At 48.3% G+C, this 17,496-nt stretch overlaps 1 protein-coding gene across 1 annotated transcript in view; it reads left to right on the forward strand.

Annotated features, from left to right (window-relative positions):
- LOC311143359 (anion exchange protein 3-like) overlaps window positions 1-17,496 on the forward strand; it is a gene marked incomplete at both ends in the record, with an annotated part of 82,920 nt that overhangs the window by 39,690 nt on the left and 25,734 nt on the right. The gene's annotated exons all lie outside the window — the stretch shown is intronic.

The following is a 17,496-nucleotide window of genomic DNA, read 5'->3' on the forward strand; positions in this document are numbered from 1 at the left end:
TACCCAGCCACCATGGGAAGCATTGACCGGCCGCTCAGACTAGATGAAAATAGAACCAGAAACAGCTCACCCACTTTGAAACAAACAAGCTATCAGATGTAGGAGGACAGAAAGATGTCAGGCTATACCTCATATATCCATTAGCTCATATATTTTCCACCTCTTCCCCTTTCCACTCCGATGAGTCCATATTGTAATTCAGTCACAGCACACAGTAATGTATTTGTGGTGCAGGATAATAGTTTAATGTGGTACCGGGCGATGGTTTGATGTTTGATGATGGTTAACTGGCATTATGTAATTTTTTTAACAGGACATAACTTTCATTCATTGCTATTCCAAACGAAACTTCTCCACGTGACCATTGACTTGTTTGACTTGTTCAGCGGAGTCTTGTCACAGGAAAACATCCAGTATAGTACTGCATTTTAATCTAGTCCTGTAGCAGTCATGACAACCATTTGAAATGTTGACAGAGATTTGCCCCATCTTGCCCAAGGCACTGTGAGTTCCATTGCCCCACTAAGAGTGCACTTGTTCATTCACTGAGAGTAACATGGCTGATGTGGGCTACCAGTGACCATGCTTGACACAATGCTATGGAGCAGGCTTGCTTTGAACCATCAAGCAAGTGAAACACACACACACACACACATGCATGTGTGCCACACACACACACACACACACACTGGAAACACAGGTTTGAGGAAAGGTCATAGTTCAACTCAGGTACCCGTTGTGGGCGAAGGATGACAGGACATTAGAAGTAATCACCGTTTCCATGGAGACAGTGCTGGAGACAGGCTCCTGCTCCTGAGCAGAGTTCCATTCTGTACAATGGCAGTATGTTTTTCCGTGTGTCTCTGTGTCTGTGCTAGAGTATGATGCTTTTTCCAGTTGTTTGGATGTTTCCTGAGAGAAGAAGAGAGCCATGACTTCCATTTATTTTCCTCTTGAGCCTCTGATCCTCTGACTGAAGCTCCTGCTGCCTGCCCTGGCCGTGACGGGGTGCCATGGAAACCAAAACTGTTGTGCGTCACCCCACCTACATGCCCCGCCTCAGCCCAGCATCCATCCCAGGATCAATTGACGGCCAGCATCACGGAAACTGGTGAATCGGCCCAATAGATTAGAGGGAGGTCTGAAAAAAAAGTGCATCAGTTTGTATCAATATTTCTTTTTGGAGTGACAGCTTGAGCCAGTCTGCTGCTGAATCGTGCCCAGCCTTAGGCTAACCGCTAACTCTACTAGAGAAACAACTGCTACCTCTCGCTGCGCTGCTGGGAGGATAGCAGCAGTGTGACATTTCTCTTCCACTTTTGAGTTTGATTGGGACGCTAGGAAGATAAATATCTGTTTTTAGTCTTTTTTTGTCCGCTTTTTTATCCCAAACCTTTGTCTAGAGTGGACTTCCAGTGACATCAGATACTTCAGAAGAGCACCTATAGAGTCAACCCTGGGGCAACCAGCGAGAAAACGCCTGAGCAAAAATTGATTGAAAAACCTTCACCGGAATGTTATATTAGTCTGCAGAGTAGACGCAGCCTTTTGGTAACCAGCAGTTACTACTTCAGCCTCGCTTGTGCTCCAGCTTCTGTTCCTGACGAATATCAACCCCATCAAAACACAGAACCGCTCGCTCTGCTCCGTGAGGCCCAGGCTTGGCTAACAGCTAACACCAACCAGCGGTGAGAGGCTGCAGGCGAGAGAATTCCAGAACCCTGGATGAGCAGGGCGCCCACCCGGAGCGGGGTGGGGAAGAGGCACCACAGACACCGACCCAGGAGATGACAGACCCCACGGGGCAGGAGAACCAGGGACCACCGGCCCCCTGTCCGAAGGTGGTGGTGGGGACGAAAACCAAGACGACCACCACCATTCACACACCAGGGACCCAGCGCCCCTCTGTGAACCACCGGCACAGCGAGGGAGCAGAGGTTGTGCGCCGCGCCTCTCAGTTCAACATGGAGGGCTTGGAGGACTTTGAGGAGTTTGTGTTGAATTTTGATGATTACGACCTGTTGGAATCCATCCATGACCACCTGGGGTCCCCTGAGGATCCAGTCCCCCCGAAGTCCGACCATGACCACCTGGGGTCCCCTGAGGATCCAGTCCCCTTGGAACCCATCCGTAAGTACCAGAGCTCCCACCCCCCCAGAGGGAAGCAGTGTGTGGCCATGGAAGAATGGGCAACACGCATTATGTTGATCTTCTTTTAGGCTAGGGTAACTGCGTAAGGGAATGGCAATCATACCTACATTATGTTGCTGCTTGTTACTCTGGTAGAGGCCTAGGACATGTGACTGTATGATTTAATCACGAATGAAGAGTCAGTGTGTGATAACCTTTTTTTGTTTCTTATACTGTTTCCAGATAAGGCTCATATTGATCAATATTAGAATGTTTTATTCTCAGAAGCATGGGTCGCATTCAAGCATGTCTGATGTAAAGTATAACTATTGATACAGCTAGTTACTATTTGCTTCATTGTTTTTCTATTGACATACACTGTATGTATGCAAACTTGGTCCTCGCTACCCCAAGGGGTACAGGTTTAGTTTTTTTTCCCTAACAGTACACAGCTGATTCAAATGATCAAAGCTTGATGATTAGTTTATTATTTTAATCAGCTGTGTAGTGCTAGGGCAAAACGTGAACCCCTTGGGGTCCGGAGAACCAAGTTTGGGAAACCCTGCGTAATTGGTACACTTAATTGTTTGCCCTGGCTATAAATACTGTATCTCTGTTTACAGCCATACATCAGAGTTCTCATTCACTAATGTACTTCAGAGCAACTCCAGCATTCCAATAATATTGCATAGCTGTTTCCATACTAACGACTGTGAGTCTGATGTGATGGAATAGCACTCCACCCTTTTGGTGGAAGGCCCGTACATTGGCGATTGATTGGGGAGAATTCAGAGTTGTTTTCATTGATTGTATGGAGAGACAAACACAAGCTAATTAATGCCAATGTTTGGTTGGCCTGGCAATGGTGTTATGGAAATCAAAGCTCTCTCAAGTCCTGGGTCATGGGTGAATTGCACCCTCTCTGCCTCTCGCCGTCCCCTGCTAACCTATTGATTGTGTGACTGGAAAGATATCCCATTGACAAACTGTACTGCTCTTTTTCTGACTGCCATTGGATTGGGACACACTGTTATTCTGCAGTAGGGCTGTGAGGGTTAGCTAGGTGCTGGTCGCTATGACATTGTAGCAAAGAGGGGGCTGGTGGGAGGAGCTATAGGAGGATGGGCTCATTGTAATGGCTGGAATGAAATTCATGGAGCGGAGTCAAACGTGGTTTCCAAATGTTTCCTCTGATGTAGCACTTGTGTACAACAATGGATAGAATGGACATGAAGCACAAGCTCCTAAAGATCTCCTCAGAGAGAGAGAGAGAGAGAGAGAGACATCGAGAGTGACAGCGAGAGAGAGAGCGAGAGAGAGAGCGAGAGAGAGAGAGCGAGAGAGAGCGAGAGAGAGAAAGAGCGAGAGAGAGGGGGAAACAGGACAGGGAGAGAGAGAGAGGGGGGGGGACAGGACAGAGAGGGAGAGAGAGAGCGCGAGAGAGAGTGAGAGAGAGAGAGAGAGAGAGAGAGAGAGAGAGAGAGAGAACCAAGGCCTGATCACCCAAATTGACAAACAAACAAAACAAAAGCAAAGTCTTCTCATTTGTTGATTTCAAAAAAGCTTTTGACTCTATTTGGCATGAGGGTCTGCTGTATAAATTAATGGAAAGCGTTGTTGGGGGGAAATCAAATCAAATCAAATCGAATTGAATTTGCCACATGCGCTGAATACAACAGGTGTAGACATTACAGTGAAATGCTTACTTACAAGCCCTTAACCAACAATGCAGTTTTTAAAATAAAAAATAAAATACAAAAAGTGTTAAGTTAAAAATAGATAAGTAAAAAATAAAAGCAAATAAATAAACAGCAGCAGTAAAATAAAATAACAGTAGGGAAGCTATATACAGGGGGGTACCGGTACAGAGTCAATGTGTGGGGGCACTGGCTAGTCAAGGTAATTGAGGTAATATGTACATGTGGGTAGAGTTAAAGTGACTATGCATAAATAATAAACAGAGTAGCAGCAGCGTAAAAGAGGAGGATGGGGTGTGGTGGGGGGGCAGTGCAAATAGTCTGGGTAGCCATGATTAGCTGTTCAGGAGTCTTATGTCTTGGGGGTAGAAGCTGTTAAGAAGCCTTTTGGACCTAGACTTGGTGCTCCGGTACCGCTTGCCGTGCGGTAGCAGAGAGAACAGTCTATGACTAGGGTGGCTGGAGTCTTTGACAATTTCTAGGGCCTTCCTCTGACACAGCCTGGTATAGAGGTCCTGGATGGCAGGAAGCTTGGCCCCAGTGATGTACTGGGCCGTACGCACTACCCTCTGTCGTGCCTTGCGGTCAGAGGCCGAGCAGTTGCCATACCAGGTGGTGATGCAACCAGTCAGGATGCTCTCGATGGTGCAGCTGTAGACATTTTTGAGGATCTGAGGACCCATGCCAAATCTTTTCAGTCTCCTGAGGGGGAATAGGCTTTGTCGTGCCCTCTTCACGACTGTCTTGGTGTGTTTGGACCATGATAGTTTGTTGGTGATGTGGACACCAAGGAACTTTAAGCTCTCAACCTGTTCCACTACAGCCCCGTCGATGAGAATGGGGGCGTGCTCAGTCCTCTTTTTATTTCCTGTAGTCCACAATCATCTCCTTCGTCTTGATAACGTTGAGGGAGAGGTTGTTATCCTGGCACCACACGGCCAGGTCTCTGACCTCCTCCCTAAAGGCTATCTCATCATTGTCGGTGATCAGGCCTACCACTGTTGTGTCATCTGCAAACTTAATGATTTGGTTGGAGTCATGCCTGGCCATGCAGTCATGGGTGAACAGAGAGTACAGGAGGGGACTGAGCACGCACCCCTGAGGGGCCCCCGTGTTGAGGATCAGCGTGGCAGATGTGTTGTTTCCTACCCTTACCACCTGGGGGTGGCCCGTCAGGAAGTCCAGGATCCAGTTGCAGAGGGAGGTGTTTATTCCCAGGGTCCTTAGCTTAGTGATGAGCTTTGAGAGCACTATGGTGTTGAATGCTGAGCTGTAGTCAATGAACAGCATTCTCACGTAGGTGTTCCTCTTGTCCAGGTGGGAAAGGGCAGTGTGGAGTGCAATAGAGATTGCATCATCTGTGGATCTGTTGGGGCGGTATGCAAATTGAAGTGATGTGAGTCATGACCAGCTTTTCAAAGCACTTCATGGCTGCAGACGTGAGTGCTACGGGTCGGTAGTCATTTAGGCAGGTTATGTTAGTGTCCTTGGGCACAGGGACTATGGTGGTCTGCTTGAAACATGTTGGTATTACAGACTCAGTCAGGGACATGTTGAAAATGTCAGTGAAGACACTTGCCAGTTGGTCAGCGCAAGCTCGGAGTACACGTCCTGGTAATCCGTCTGGCCCTGCGGCCTTGTGAATGTTGACCTGCTTAACAGTCTTACTCACATCGGCTACGGAGAGCGTGATCACATAGTCATCCGGAACAGCTGATGCTCTCATGCATGCTTCAGTGTTGCTTGCCTCGAAGCGAGCATAGAAGTGATTTAGCTCGTCTGGTAGGCTTGTGTCACTGGGCAGCTTGCGGCTGTGCTTCCCTTTGTAGTCTGTAATAGTTTTCAAGCCCTGCCACATCCGACGAGCGTCAGAGCCGGTGTAGTACGATTCAATCTTAGTCCTGTATGACTCTTTGCCTGTTTGATGGTTCATTGGAGGGCATAGCGGGATTTCTTATAAGCGTCCGGGTTAGAGTCCTGCTTCTTTAAAAGCTGCAGCTCTACCCCTTTAGCTCAGTGCGGATGTTGCCTGTAATCCATGGCTTCTGGTTAGGGTATGTACGTACGGTCACTGTGGGGACGACGTCATCGATGCACTTATTGATGAAGCCAGTGACTGATGTGGTGTACTCCTCAATGCTATCGGAAGAATCCCGGAACTAATTCCAGTCAGTGCTAGCAAAACAGTCCTGTAGCTTAGCATCTGCGTCATCTGACCACTTTGTTATTAACCGAGTCACTGGTGCTTCCTCCCTTAGTTTTTGCTTATAAGCAGCAATCAGGAGGATAGTGGTATGGTCAGATTTGTCAAATGGAGGGCGAGGGAGAGCTTTGTACGCGTCTCTGTGTGTGGAGTAAAGGTGGTCTAGAGTTTTTTTTCCTCTGGTTGCACATTTAACATGCTGGTAGAAATTAGGTAGAACGGATTTAAGTTTCCCTGCATTAAAGTCCCCGGCCACTAGGAGTGCTGCCTCTGGATGAGCGTTTTCCTGTTTACTTATGGCCTTATACAGTTCATTGAGTGCAATCTTAGTGCCGGCATCGGTTTGTAGTGGTAAATAGACAGCTTCAAAAAATATAGATGAAAACTCTCTTGGTAAATAGTGTGGTCTACAGCTTATGAGATACTCTACCTCCGGCGAGCAAAACCTTGAGACTTCCTTAGTATTAGATTTTATGCACCAGCTGTTGTTTACAAATATACACAGACCACCACCCCTTGTCTTACTGGAGGCAGCCGTTCTATCCTGCCGATGTAGCGTATATAATAAATAATAATAATATGCCATTTAGCAGACGCTTTTATCCAAAGCGACTTACAGTCAAGTGTGCATACATTTTTACGTATGGGTGGTCCCGGGGATCAAACCCACTACCCTGGCGTTACAAGCGCCATGCTCTACCAATTGAGCTACAGAGGATGTTATCCATGTCGTCGTTCAGCCAAGACTCGGTGAAACATAAGATATATACAGTTTTTAATGTCCCGTTGGTAGGATAACCTTAATATTAGGTTGTCCAATTTATTTTCAAATGATTGAACATTGGCTAATAGGATTGTTGGAAGAGGCAGTTTACTCGCTCGCCATCGAATACTTACAAGGCACCCCGACCTACATCCACGATATCTCTGTCTCTTTCTCATGCGAATGACAGGGATTTGGGCCTTTGATATCCTTTGTGTCCGACTCGTTGAATAAAAAATCTTCGTCCAATACGAGGTGAGTAATCGCTGTCCTGATATCCAGAAGCTCTTTTTGGTCATAAGAGACGGTGGCAGAAACATTATGTACAGAATAAATTACAAATACACGAAAAAACACACATAATAGTACAATTGGTTAGAGGGCTGCAAAAAGGCAGCAATCTTCTCCGGCGCCATTTCTAATGCATATGACATCTAAAGCAAATGACATAATAAAATCATTGTACAAATTGGCAAAAACACACAAATGTCTTTCCTCCGTGAGGTGAGACAGGGATGCAGCTTGAGCCCCACCCTCTTCAACATATATATTAATTAATTGGCGAGGGCACCATACTGGTGAGGCCGGGTGTCTGCTGTTTGCAGATTATCTGGTGCTTCTGTCCCAAACCAAGGAGGGCCTACAGCAGCACCTAGATCTTCTGCACGGATTCTTTCAGACTTGAGCCCTGACAGTGAATCTCAGTAAGACAAACATACTGGTGTTCCAAAAAATGTCCTGTAGCCAAGACAACAAATACAAATTCTATGTAGACACGGTTGCCCTAGAGCACACAAAGAATTACACCTACCTCGGCCTAAACATCAACACCACAGGCAACATCCACAAGGCTGTGATCGATCTAAGAAACAAGGCAAGAAGGGCCTTCTATACCATCAAAGGGAACATAAAACTCAACATCCCAATTAATTCCTTGACTATGTACAGACTCAGTGAGCATAGTATTGCTATTGAGAGAGGCTGCCATAGGCTGGCTCTAGAGAGATGACAGGCTGTGTGCCCACTGCCCACAAAATGAGGTGGAAACTGAGCTGCACTTCTTAAACTCCTGCCAAATGTATGACCACATTAGAGACACATATTTCCCACTGATCACACAGACCCACAAATAATTTGAAAACAAATCAAACATTGATAAACTCCAATATCTGTTAGTGTAAATACCGCAGTGTGCCATCACAGCAGCAAGATGTGTGGCCCGTTGCTATGAGAAAAGGGCCACCAGTGGAGCAGAAACAGCTTGTAAATACAACCAATATTTATCTGTTTCTTGATTTTCCCTTTCATAGTTAAACTATTTACACATTGTTACAACATTTTAAATGTCTATATTATTTAACAACTTTTGTGAGTGTAATGTTTACTGATTGTTTATTTCCCTTGTTTATTGTGTATTCAATTTGCTTTGGCAATGTAAACACATGTTTCCCATGCCAATAAAGCCCTTTCAATTGAGAGAGAGAGAGAGAGAGAGAGAGAGAGAGAGAGAGAGAGAGAGATAGAGATGCATACTGTATATATGTTACACCTTCCATAGGGTACGTATAGGGGCTACTAATGAGCATCCCAGCATAGAGGCCATAGATAGAAGGGATAAGGGATACTAATAGGAGAGAGCCCATAGTGAGTCACTTATCCATCATTCACAACCACACCAAATTGCCAACCTTGCTACTGACTGTAGCTACTGAAGAAAGGTAGTGGTCGACTGAGTTGCAGCTGAACGATGATGATGATGATGATGATGATGATGATGATGATGATGATGATCGATCAATATCTCGATTGTCCCAATTGGGAAAGTCAGAAAAGTAACCAGGAATTTATGATATACTACATTTATAAACCACATATACACATTTGTGCAATACTTTTACAATAGTGATAAAAGGCAATAGAGGGGCGTGGGAGAATACAGAATGAATGAACATGACTTCCTCACTAAGGGGCGATAGAGGATGCACAGAGGGAGAAGAGACAAGCTACAGTTGAAGTCGGAAGTTTACATACACTTAGGTTGGAGTCATTAAAACTCGTTTTTTCAACCACTCCACAAATTTCTCGTTAACAAACTATCGTTTTGGCAAGTCGGTTAGGACATCTACTTTGTGCATGACACAAGTAATTTTTCCAACAATTTTTAACAGACAGATTATTTCACTTATAATTCGATGTATCACAATTCCAGTGGGTCAGAAGTTTACATACACTAAGTTGACTGTGCCTTTAAACAGCTTTGAAAATGCCATAAAATGATGTCATGGCTTTAGAAGCTTCTGATAGGCTAATTTACATCATTTGAGTCAATTGGAGGTGTACCTGTGGATGTATTTCAAGACCTACCTTCAAACTCAGTGGCTCTTTGCTTGACATCAAGGGAAAATCAAAAGAAATAATCCAGGACCTCAGAAAAAAAATGGTAGACCTCCACAAGTCTGGTTCATCCTTGGGAGCAATTTCCAAACGCCTGCAGGTACCACCTTCATCTGTACAGACAATAGTTTGCAAGTATAAACACCATGGGACCATGTAGCCGTCATACCACTCAGGAAGGAGACGCGTTCTGTCTGCTAGAGATGAACGTACTTTGGTGCGAAAAGTGCAAATCAATCCCAGAACAACAGCAAAGGACCTTGTGAAGATGCTGGAGGAAACGGGTAGAAAAGTATCTATATCCACAGTAAAACGAGTCCTATATCGACATAACCTGAAAGGCCGCTCAGCAAGGAAGAAGCCACTGCTCCAAAACCGCCATAAAAAAAAACAGACTACGGTTTGCAACTGCACATGGGGACAAAGATCGTACTTTTTGGAGAAATGTCCTCTGGTCTGATGAAACATAAATAGAACTTATTGGCCATAATGACCATTGTTATGTTTGGAGGAAAAAGGGGACTCTTGCAAGCCGAAGAACACCATCCCAACCGTGAAGCACGGGGGTGGCAGCATCATGCTGTGGGGGTGCTTTGCTGCAGGAGGGACTGATGCACTTCACAAAATAGATGGCATCATGAGGAAGGAAAATTATGTGGATATATTGAAGCAACATCTCAAGACATCAGTCAGGAAGTTAAAGCTTGGTCGCAAATGGCTCTTCCAAATGGACAATGACCCTAAGCATACTTCCAAAGTTGTGGCAAAATGGCTTACGGACAACAAAGTCAAGGTATTGGAGTGGTCATCACAAAGCCCTGACCTCAATCCTATAGAAAATGTGTGGGCAGAACTGAAAAGGCGTGTGCGTGCAAGGAGGCCTACAAACCTGACTCAGTTACACCAGCTCTGTCAGGAGGAATGGGCCAGAATTCACCCAACTTATTGTGGGAAGTTTTTGGAAGGCTACCCGAAACGTTTGACCCAAGTTAAACAATTTAAAGCCAATGCTACCAAATACTAATTGAGTGTATGTAAACTTCTGACCCACTGGGAATGTGATGAAAGTAATAAAAGCTAAAATAAATCATTCTCTCTACTATTATTCTGACATTTCACATTCTTAAAATAAAGTGTTGATCCTAACTGACCTAAGACAGGGAATTTTTACTAGGATTAAATGTCAGTAATTGTGACAATCTGAGTTTAAATGTATTTGGCTAAGGTGTATGTAAACTTCCGACTTCAACTGTATAGGTGGTGCAACATTGGAGAGACACTGGTTGCTTACTATGGCAACAGCATTGGGGTGTCCGAGGGAATACTTTATTTTCAGTACTGTGTTAATATCAATCAAAGCTTTTTCATCCAGACTGGTCATTGTAGAATCGAAAACAAAAGGGGCAGACCGGGAACAGTGGGGTCCTCGAGGGCATATTCAGTGGAACATGGGGTATAGAAGGGACACAGAGTCCAGATAGAGCCTACAGACAGGACAATAGGAGCTATTGAGGGACACAGAGTCCAGATAGAGCCTACAGACAGGACAATAGGAGCTACTGAGGGACACAGAGTCCAGATAGAGCCTACAGACAGGACAATAGGAGCTACTGAGGGACACAGAGTCCAGATAGAGCCTACAGACAGGACAATAGGAGCTACTGAGGGACACAGAGTCCAGATAGATCCTACATACAGGAAAATAGAAGCTGCTGAATGACACAGAGTCCAGATAGGGCCTACAGACATTACAATAGGAGCTACTGAGGGACACAGAGTCCAGATAGAGCCTACAGACAGGACAATAGGAGCTACTGAGGGACACAGAGTCCAGATAGAGCCTACAGACAGGACAATAGGAGCTACTGAGGGACACTGATTCCAGATAGAGCCTAAAGACAGGACAATAGAAGCTACTGAGGGACACAGAGTCCAGATAGAGCCTACAGACAGGACAATAGGAGCTACTGAGGGACACAGAGTCCAGATAGAGCCTACAGACAGGACAATAGGAGCTACTGAGGGACACAGAGTCCAGATAGAGCCTACAGACAGGACAATAGGAGCTACTGAGGGACACAGAGTCCAGATAGAGCCTACAGACAGGACAATAGAAGCTACTGAGGGACACAAGAGTCCAGATAGAGCCTACAGACAGGACAATAGGAGCTACTGAGGGACACAGAGTCCAGATAGAGCCTACAGACAGGACAATAGAAGCTACTGAGGGACACAGAGTCCAGATAGAGCCTACAGATAGGACAATAGGAGCTACTGAGGGACACAGAGTCCAGATAGAGCCTACAGACAGGACAATAGGAGCTACTGAGGGACACAGAGTCCAGATAGAGCCTACAGACCAGACAATAGGAGCTACTGAGGGACACAGAGTCCAGATAGATCCTACATACAGGAAAATAGAAGCTGCTGAATGACACAGAGTCCAGATAGGGCCTACAGACATTACAATAGGAGCTACTGAGGGACACAGAGTCCAGATAGAGCCTACAGACAGGACAATAGGAGCTACTAAGTACACAGAGTCCAGATAGAGCCTACATACAGGACAATAGGAGCTACTGAGGGACACTGATTCCAGATAGAGCCTAAAGACAGGACAATAGAAGCTACTGAGGGACACAGAGTCCAGATAGAGCCTACAGACAGGACAATAGGAGCTACTGAGGGACACAGAGTCCAGATAGAGCCTACAGACAGGACAATAGGAGCTACTGAGGGACACAGAGTCCAGATAGAGCCTACAGACAGGACAATAGGAGCTACTGAGGGACACAGAGTCCAGATAGAGCCTACAGACAGGACAATAGAAGCTACTGAGGGACACAAGAGTCCAGATAGAGCCTACAGACAGGACAATAGGAGCTACTGAGGGACACAGAGTCCAGATAGAGCCTACAGACAGGACAATAGAAGCTACTGAGGGACACAGAGTCCAGATAGAGCCTACAGACAGGATAATAGGAGCTACTGAGGGACACAGAGTCCAGATAGAGCCTACAGACAGGACAATAGGAGCTGCTGAGGGACACAGAGTCCAGATAGGGCCTACAGACAGCACAATGGGAGCTACTGAGGGACACAGAGTCCAGATAGGGCCTACAGACAGGACAATAGAAGCTGCTGAATGACACAGAGTCCAGATAGAGCCTACAGACAGGACAATAGAAGCTACTGAGGGACACAGAGTCCAGATAGAGCCTACAGACAGGATAATAGGAGCTACTGAGGGACACAGAGTCCAGATAGAGCCTACAGACAGGACAATAGGAGCTACTGAGGGACACAGAGTCCAGATAGAGCCTACAGACCAGACAATAGGAGCTACTGAGGGACACAGAGTCCAGATAGATCCTACATACAGGAAAATAGAAGCTGCTGAATGACACAGAGTCCAGATAGGGCCTACAGACATTACAATAGGAGCTACTGAGGGACACAGAGTCCAGATAGAGCCTACAGACAGGACAATAGGAGCTACTAAGTACACAGAGTCCAGATAGAGCCTACATACAGGACAATAGGAGCTACTGAGGGACACTGATTCCAGATAGAGCCTAAAGACAGGACAATAGAAGCTACTGAGGGACACAGAGTCCAGATAGAGCCTACAGACAGGACAATAGGAGCTACTGAGGGACACAGAGTCCAGATAGAGCCTACAGACAGGACAATAGGAGCTACTGAGGGACACAGAGTCCAGATAGAGCCTACAGACAGGACAATAGGAGCTACTGAGGGACACAGAGTCCAGATAGAGCCTACAGACAGGACAATAGAAGCTACTGAGGGACACAAGAGTCCAGATAGAGCCTACAGACAGGACAATAGGAGCTACTGAGGGACACAGAGTCCAGATAGAGCCTACAGACAGGACAATAGAAGCTACTGAGGGACACAGAGTCCAGATAGAGCCTACAGACAGGATAATAGGAGCTACTGAGGGACACAGAGTCCAGATAGAGCCTACAGACAGGACAATAGGAGCTGCTGAGGGACACAGAGTCCAGATAGGGCCTACAGACAGCACAATGGGAGCTACTGAGGGACACAGAGTCCAGATAGGGCCTACAGACAGGACAATAGAAGCTGCTGAATGACACAGAGTCCAGATAAGGCCTACAGACAGGACAATAGGAGCTACTGAGGGACACAGAGTCCAGATAGAGCCTACAGACAGGACAATAGGAGCTACTGAGGGACACATAGTCCAGATAGACCCTACATACAGGACAATAGAAGCTACTGAGATACACAGAGTCCAGATAGAGCCTACAGACAGGAAAATACAGCTACTGAGGGACACAGAGTCCAGATAGAGCCTACAGACAGGACAATAGGAGCTACTGAGGGACACAGAGTCCAGATAGAGCCTACAGACAGGACAATAGAAGCTACTGAGGGACACAGAGTCCAGATAGAGCCTACAGACAGGACAATAGGAGCTACTGAGGGACACATAGTCCAGATAGTGCCTACAGACAGGACAATAGGAGCTACTGAGGGACACAGAGTCCAAATAGAGCCTACAGACAGGACAATAGGGGCTACTGAGGGACACAGAGTCCAGATAGAGCCTACAGACAGGACAATAGGAGCTACTGAGGGACACAGAGTCCAGATAGAGCCTACAGACAGGACAATAGGAGCTACTGAGGGACACAGAGTCCAGATAGAGCCTACAGACAGGACAATAGGAGCTACTGAGGGACACAGAGTCCAGATAGAGCCTACAGACAGGACAATAGGAGGTACTGAGGGACGCAGAGTCCAGATAGAGCCTACAGACTGGACAATAGGAGCTACTGAGGGACACAGAGTCCAGATAGAGCCTACAGACAGGACAATAGAAGCTACTGAGGGACACAGAGTCCAGATAGAGCCTAAAGACAGGACAATAGGAGCTACTGAGGGACACAGAGTCCAGATAGAGCCTACAGACAGGACAATAGGGGCTACTGAGGGACACAGAGTCCAGATAGACCCTACAGACAGGACAATAGGAGCTACTGAATGACACAGAGTCCAGATAGAGCCTACAGACAGGACAATAGGAGCTACTGAATGACACAGAGTCCAGATAGAGCCTACAGACAGGACAATAGGAGCTACTGAACGACACAGGCGATACTTTGAGAAGTTTTGATGATGACTTGGAATTTACATTGACATGTATATTGTAGCGACATTAACCCAACCCCTATCTATCTATCTCGTCAAGGATTTCTTGGCGTAGCAGTTAAGGTGTTGGATTGACAGGCTCTTGGCCTGTGTTTGAATTCCAGTTGGGGCTACACCCCATATTCCTACGTTGGTGTCAGAAGTGTACCAATTTTTGGGGTGACACCCTGAATTAGTTACAATATATTATCCCATTATAAAGTCACAACAATGGCTTCTTATTGTTATTAACTGGTGAGACAAAGGGACTGTGAAATGGTGTCTGTCAAAATAATGTGTGCTGTTGTCAAGCGAAAGCAGATTCCCATTTTACGAGGAGCAGAAGAACTTGTACTTAGCAAGCAAAGCTCAACGCGAGTCCAGCCAAAGGGCGTCTCTTCCAGTTCAATACCGACTTATCCATGGGAGCACTCCCAGACCTGTTAGCATAGAGACATTCTTACTATGGTTATATTGTCTGAACAGCACCACAGAAAGAAGAATGGAAGAAAGGAAGGATGGAGGGATGAACTTGGGGTCAGAGGGATGAAGGATGAGAGAGGGAACAAAACAGCAGAGACATTGTTTCTGGCCCTCTCTTTGGTGGGTGTGTCTATAACACAACACAAAGCAGCTGAGGCCTAGAGGTGGTCTGGCCTTCTCCTGAGATTGTCTGCAAAACCAGCCCTCTGATTGGCAGTGCAACTAGCATCTACCTCCCAGGTACACCTAGCATCACCAGGCCCTCTCCCCCCATAGCATCACCAGGCCCTCTCTCCCCTATAGCATCACCAGGCCCTCTCCCCCTATAGCATCACCAGGCCCTCTCTCCCCCCTATAGCATCACCAGGCCCTCTCTCCCCCTATAGCATCACCAGGCCCTCTCCCCCCATAGCATCACCAGGCCCTCTCCCCCTATAGCATCACCAGGCCCTCTCTCCCCCCTATAGCATCACCAGGCCCTCTCCCCCCCATAGCATCACCAGGCCCTCTCCCCCCCCTATAGCATCACCAGGCCCTCTCTCCCCCCCATAGCATCACCAGGCCCTCTCCCCCCTATAGCATCACCAGGCCCTCTCCCCCTATAGCATCACCAGGCCCTCTCTCCCCCCCATAGCATCACCAGGCCCTCTCTCCCCCTATAGCATCACCAGGCCCTCTCCCCCCCTATAGCATCACCAGGCCCTCTCCCCCCTATAGCGTCACCAGGCCCTCTCCCCCCCTATAGCATCACCAGGCCCTCTCCCCCCTATAGCATCACCAGGCCCTCTCCCCCCTATAGCATCACCAGGCCCTCTCCCCCTATAGCATCACCAGGCCCTCTCCCCCTATAGCATCACCAGGCCCTCTCCCCCCTATAGCATCACCAGGCCCTCTCTCCCCCTATAGCATCACCAGGCCCTCTCCCCCTATAGCATCACCAGGCCCTCCCCCCCTATAGCATCACCAGGCCCTCTCTCCCCCCTATAGCATCACCAGGCCCTCTCCCCCTATAGCATCACCAGGCCCTCTCTCCCCCCTATAGCATCACCAGGCCCTCTCCCCCTATAGCATCACCAGGCCCTCTCCCCCTATAGCATCACCAGGCCCTCTCTCCCCCCTATAGCATCACCAGGCCCTCTCTCCCCCTATAGCATCACCAGGCCCTCTCCCCCCTATAGCATCACCAGGCCCTCTCTCCCCCTATAGCATCACCAGGCCCTCTCTCCCCCCTATAGCATCACCAGGCCCTCTCTCCCCCCATAGCATCACCAGGCCCTCTCCCCCCCCATAGCATCACCAGGCCCTCTCCCCCCTATAGCATCACCAGGCCCTCTCCCCCCTATAGCATCACCAGGCCCTCTCCCCCCTATAGCATCACCAGGCCCTCTCCCCCCTATAGCATCACCAGGCCCTCTCTCCCCCCTATAGCATCACCAGGCCCTCTCCCCCCTATAGCATCACCAGGCCCTCTCTCCCCCCTATAGCATCACCAGGCCCTCTCCCCCCTATAGCATCACCAGGCCCTCTCTCCCCCCTATAGCATCACCAGGCCCTCTCCCCCCTATAGCATCACCAGGCCCTCTCTCCCCCCTATAGCATCACCAGGCCCTCTCCCCCCTATAGCATCACCAGGCCCTCTCCCCCCTATAGCATCACCAGGCCCTCTCCCCCTATAGCATCACCAGGCCCTCTCCCCCTATAGCATCACCAGGCCCTCTCCCCCCTATAGCATCACCAGGCCCTCTCTCCCCCTATAGCATCACCAGGCCCTCTCCCCCTATAGCATCACCAGGCCCTCCCCCCCTATAGCATCACCAGGCCCTCTCTCCCCCCTATAGCATCACCAGGCCCTCTCCCCCTATAGCATCACCAGGCCCTCTCTCCCCCCTATAGCATCACCAGGCCCTCTCCCCCTATAGCATCACCAGGCCCTCTCCCCCTATAGCATCACCAGGCCCTCTCTCCCCCCTATAGCATCACCAGGCCCTCTCTCCCCCTATAGCATCACCAGGCCCTCTCCCCCCTATAGCATCACCAGGCCCTCTCTCCCCCTATAGCATCACCAGGCCCTCTCTCCCCCCTATAGCATCACCAGGCCCTCTCTCCCCCCATAGCATCACCAGGCCCTCTCCCCCCCCATAGCATCACCAGGCCCTCTCCCCCCTATAGCATCACCAGGCCCTCTCCCCCCTATAGCATCACCAGGCCCTCTCCCCCCTATAGCATCACCAGGCCCTCTCCCCCCTATAGCATCACCAGGCCCTCTCTCCCCCCTATAGCATCACCAGGCCCTCTCCCCCCTATAGCATCACCAGGCCCTCTCTCCCCCCTATAGCATCACCAGGCCCTCTCCCCCCTATAGCATCACCAGGCCCTCTCTCCCCCCTATAGCATCACCAGGCCCTCTCTCCCCCTATAGCATCACCAGGCCCTCTCCCCCCCCCCCATAGCATCACCAGGCCCTCTCCCCCCCTATAGCATCACCAGGCCCTCTCTCCCCCCTATAGCATCACCAGGCCCTCTCCCCCTATAGCATCACCAGGCCCTCTCCCCCTATAGCATCACCAGCCCCCCCCCCCCCCCTATAGCATCACCAGGCCCTCTCCTAATGAGTAGATGCCATCAATTATGCAAATGTTAATCAAATA

Source organism: Coregonus lavaretus (assembly GCF_964263955.1).
Source record: "Coregonus lavaretus genome assembly, chromosome: 16".
In the NCBI taxonomy this organism is placed as follows: Eukaryota; Metazoa; Chordata; class Actinopteri; order Salmoniformes; family Salmonidae; genus Coregonus; species Coregonus lavaretus.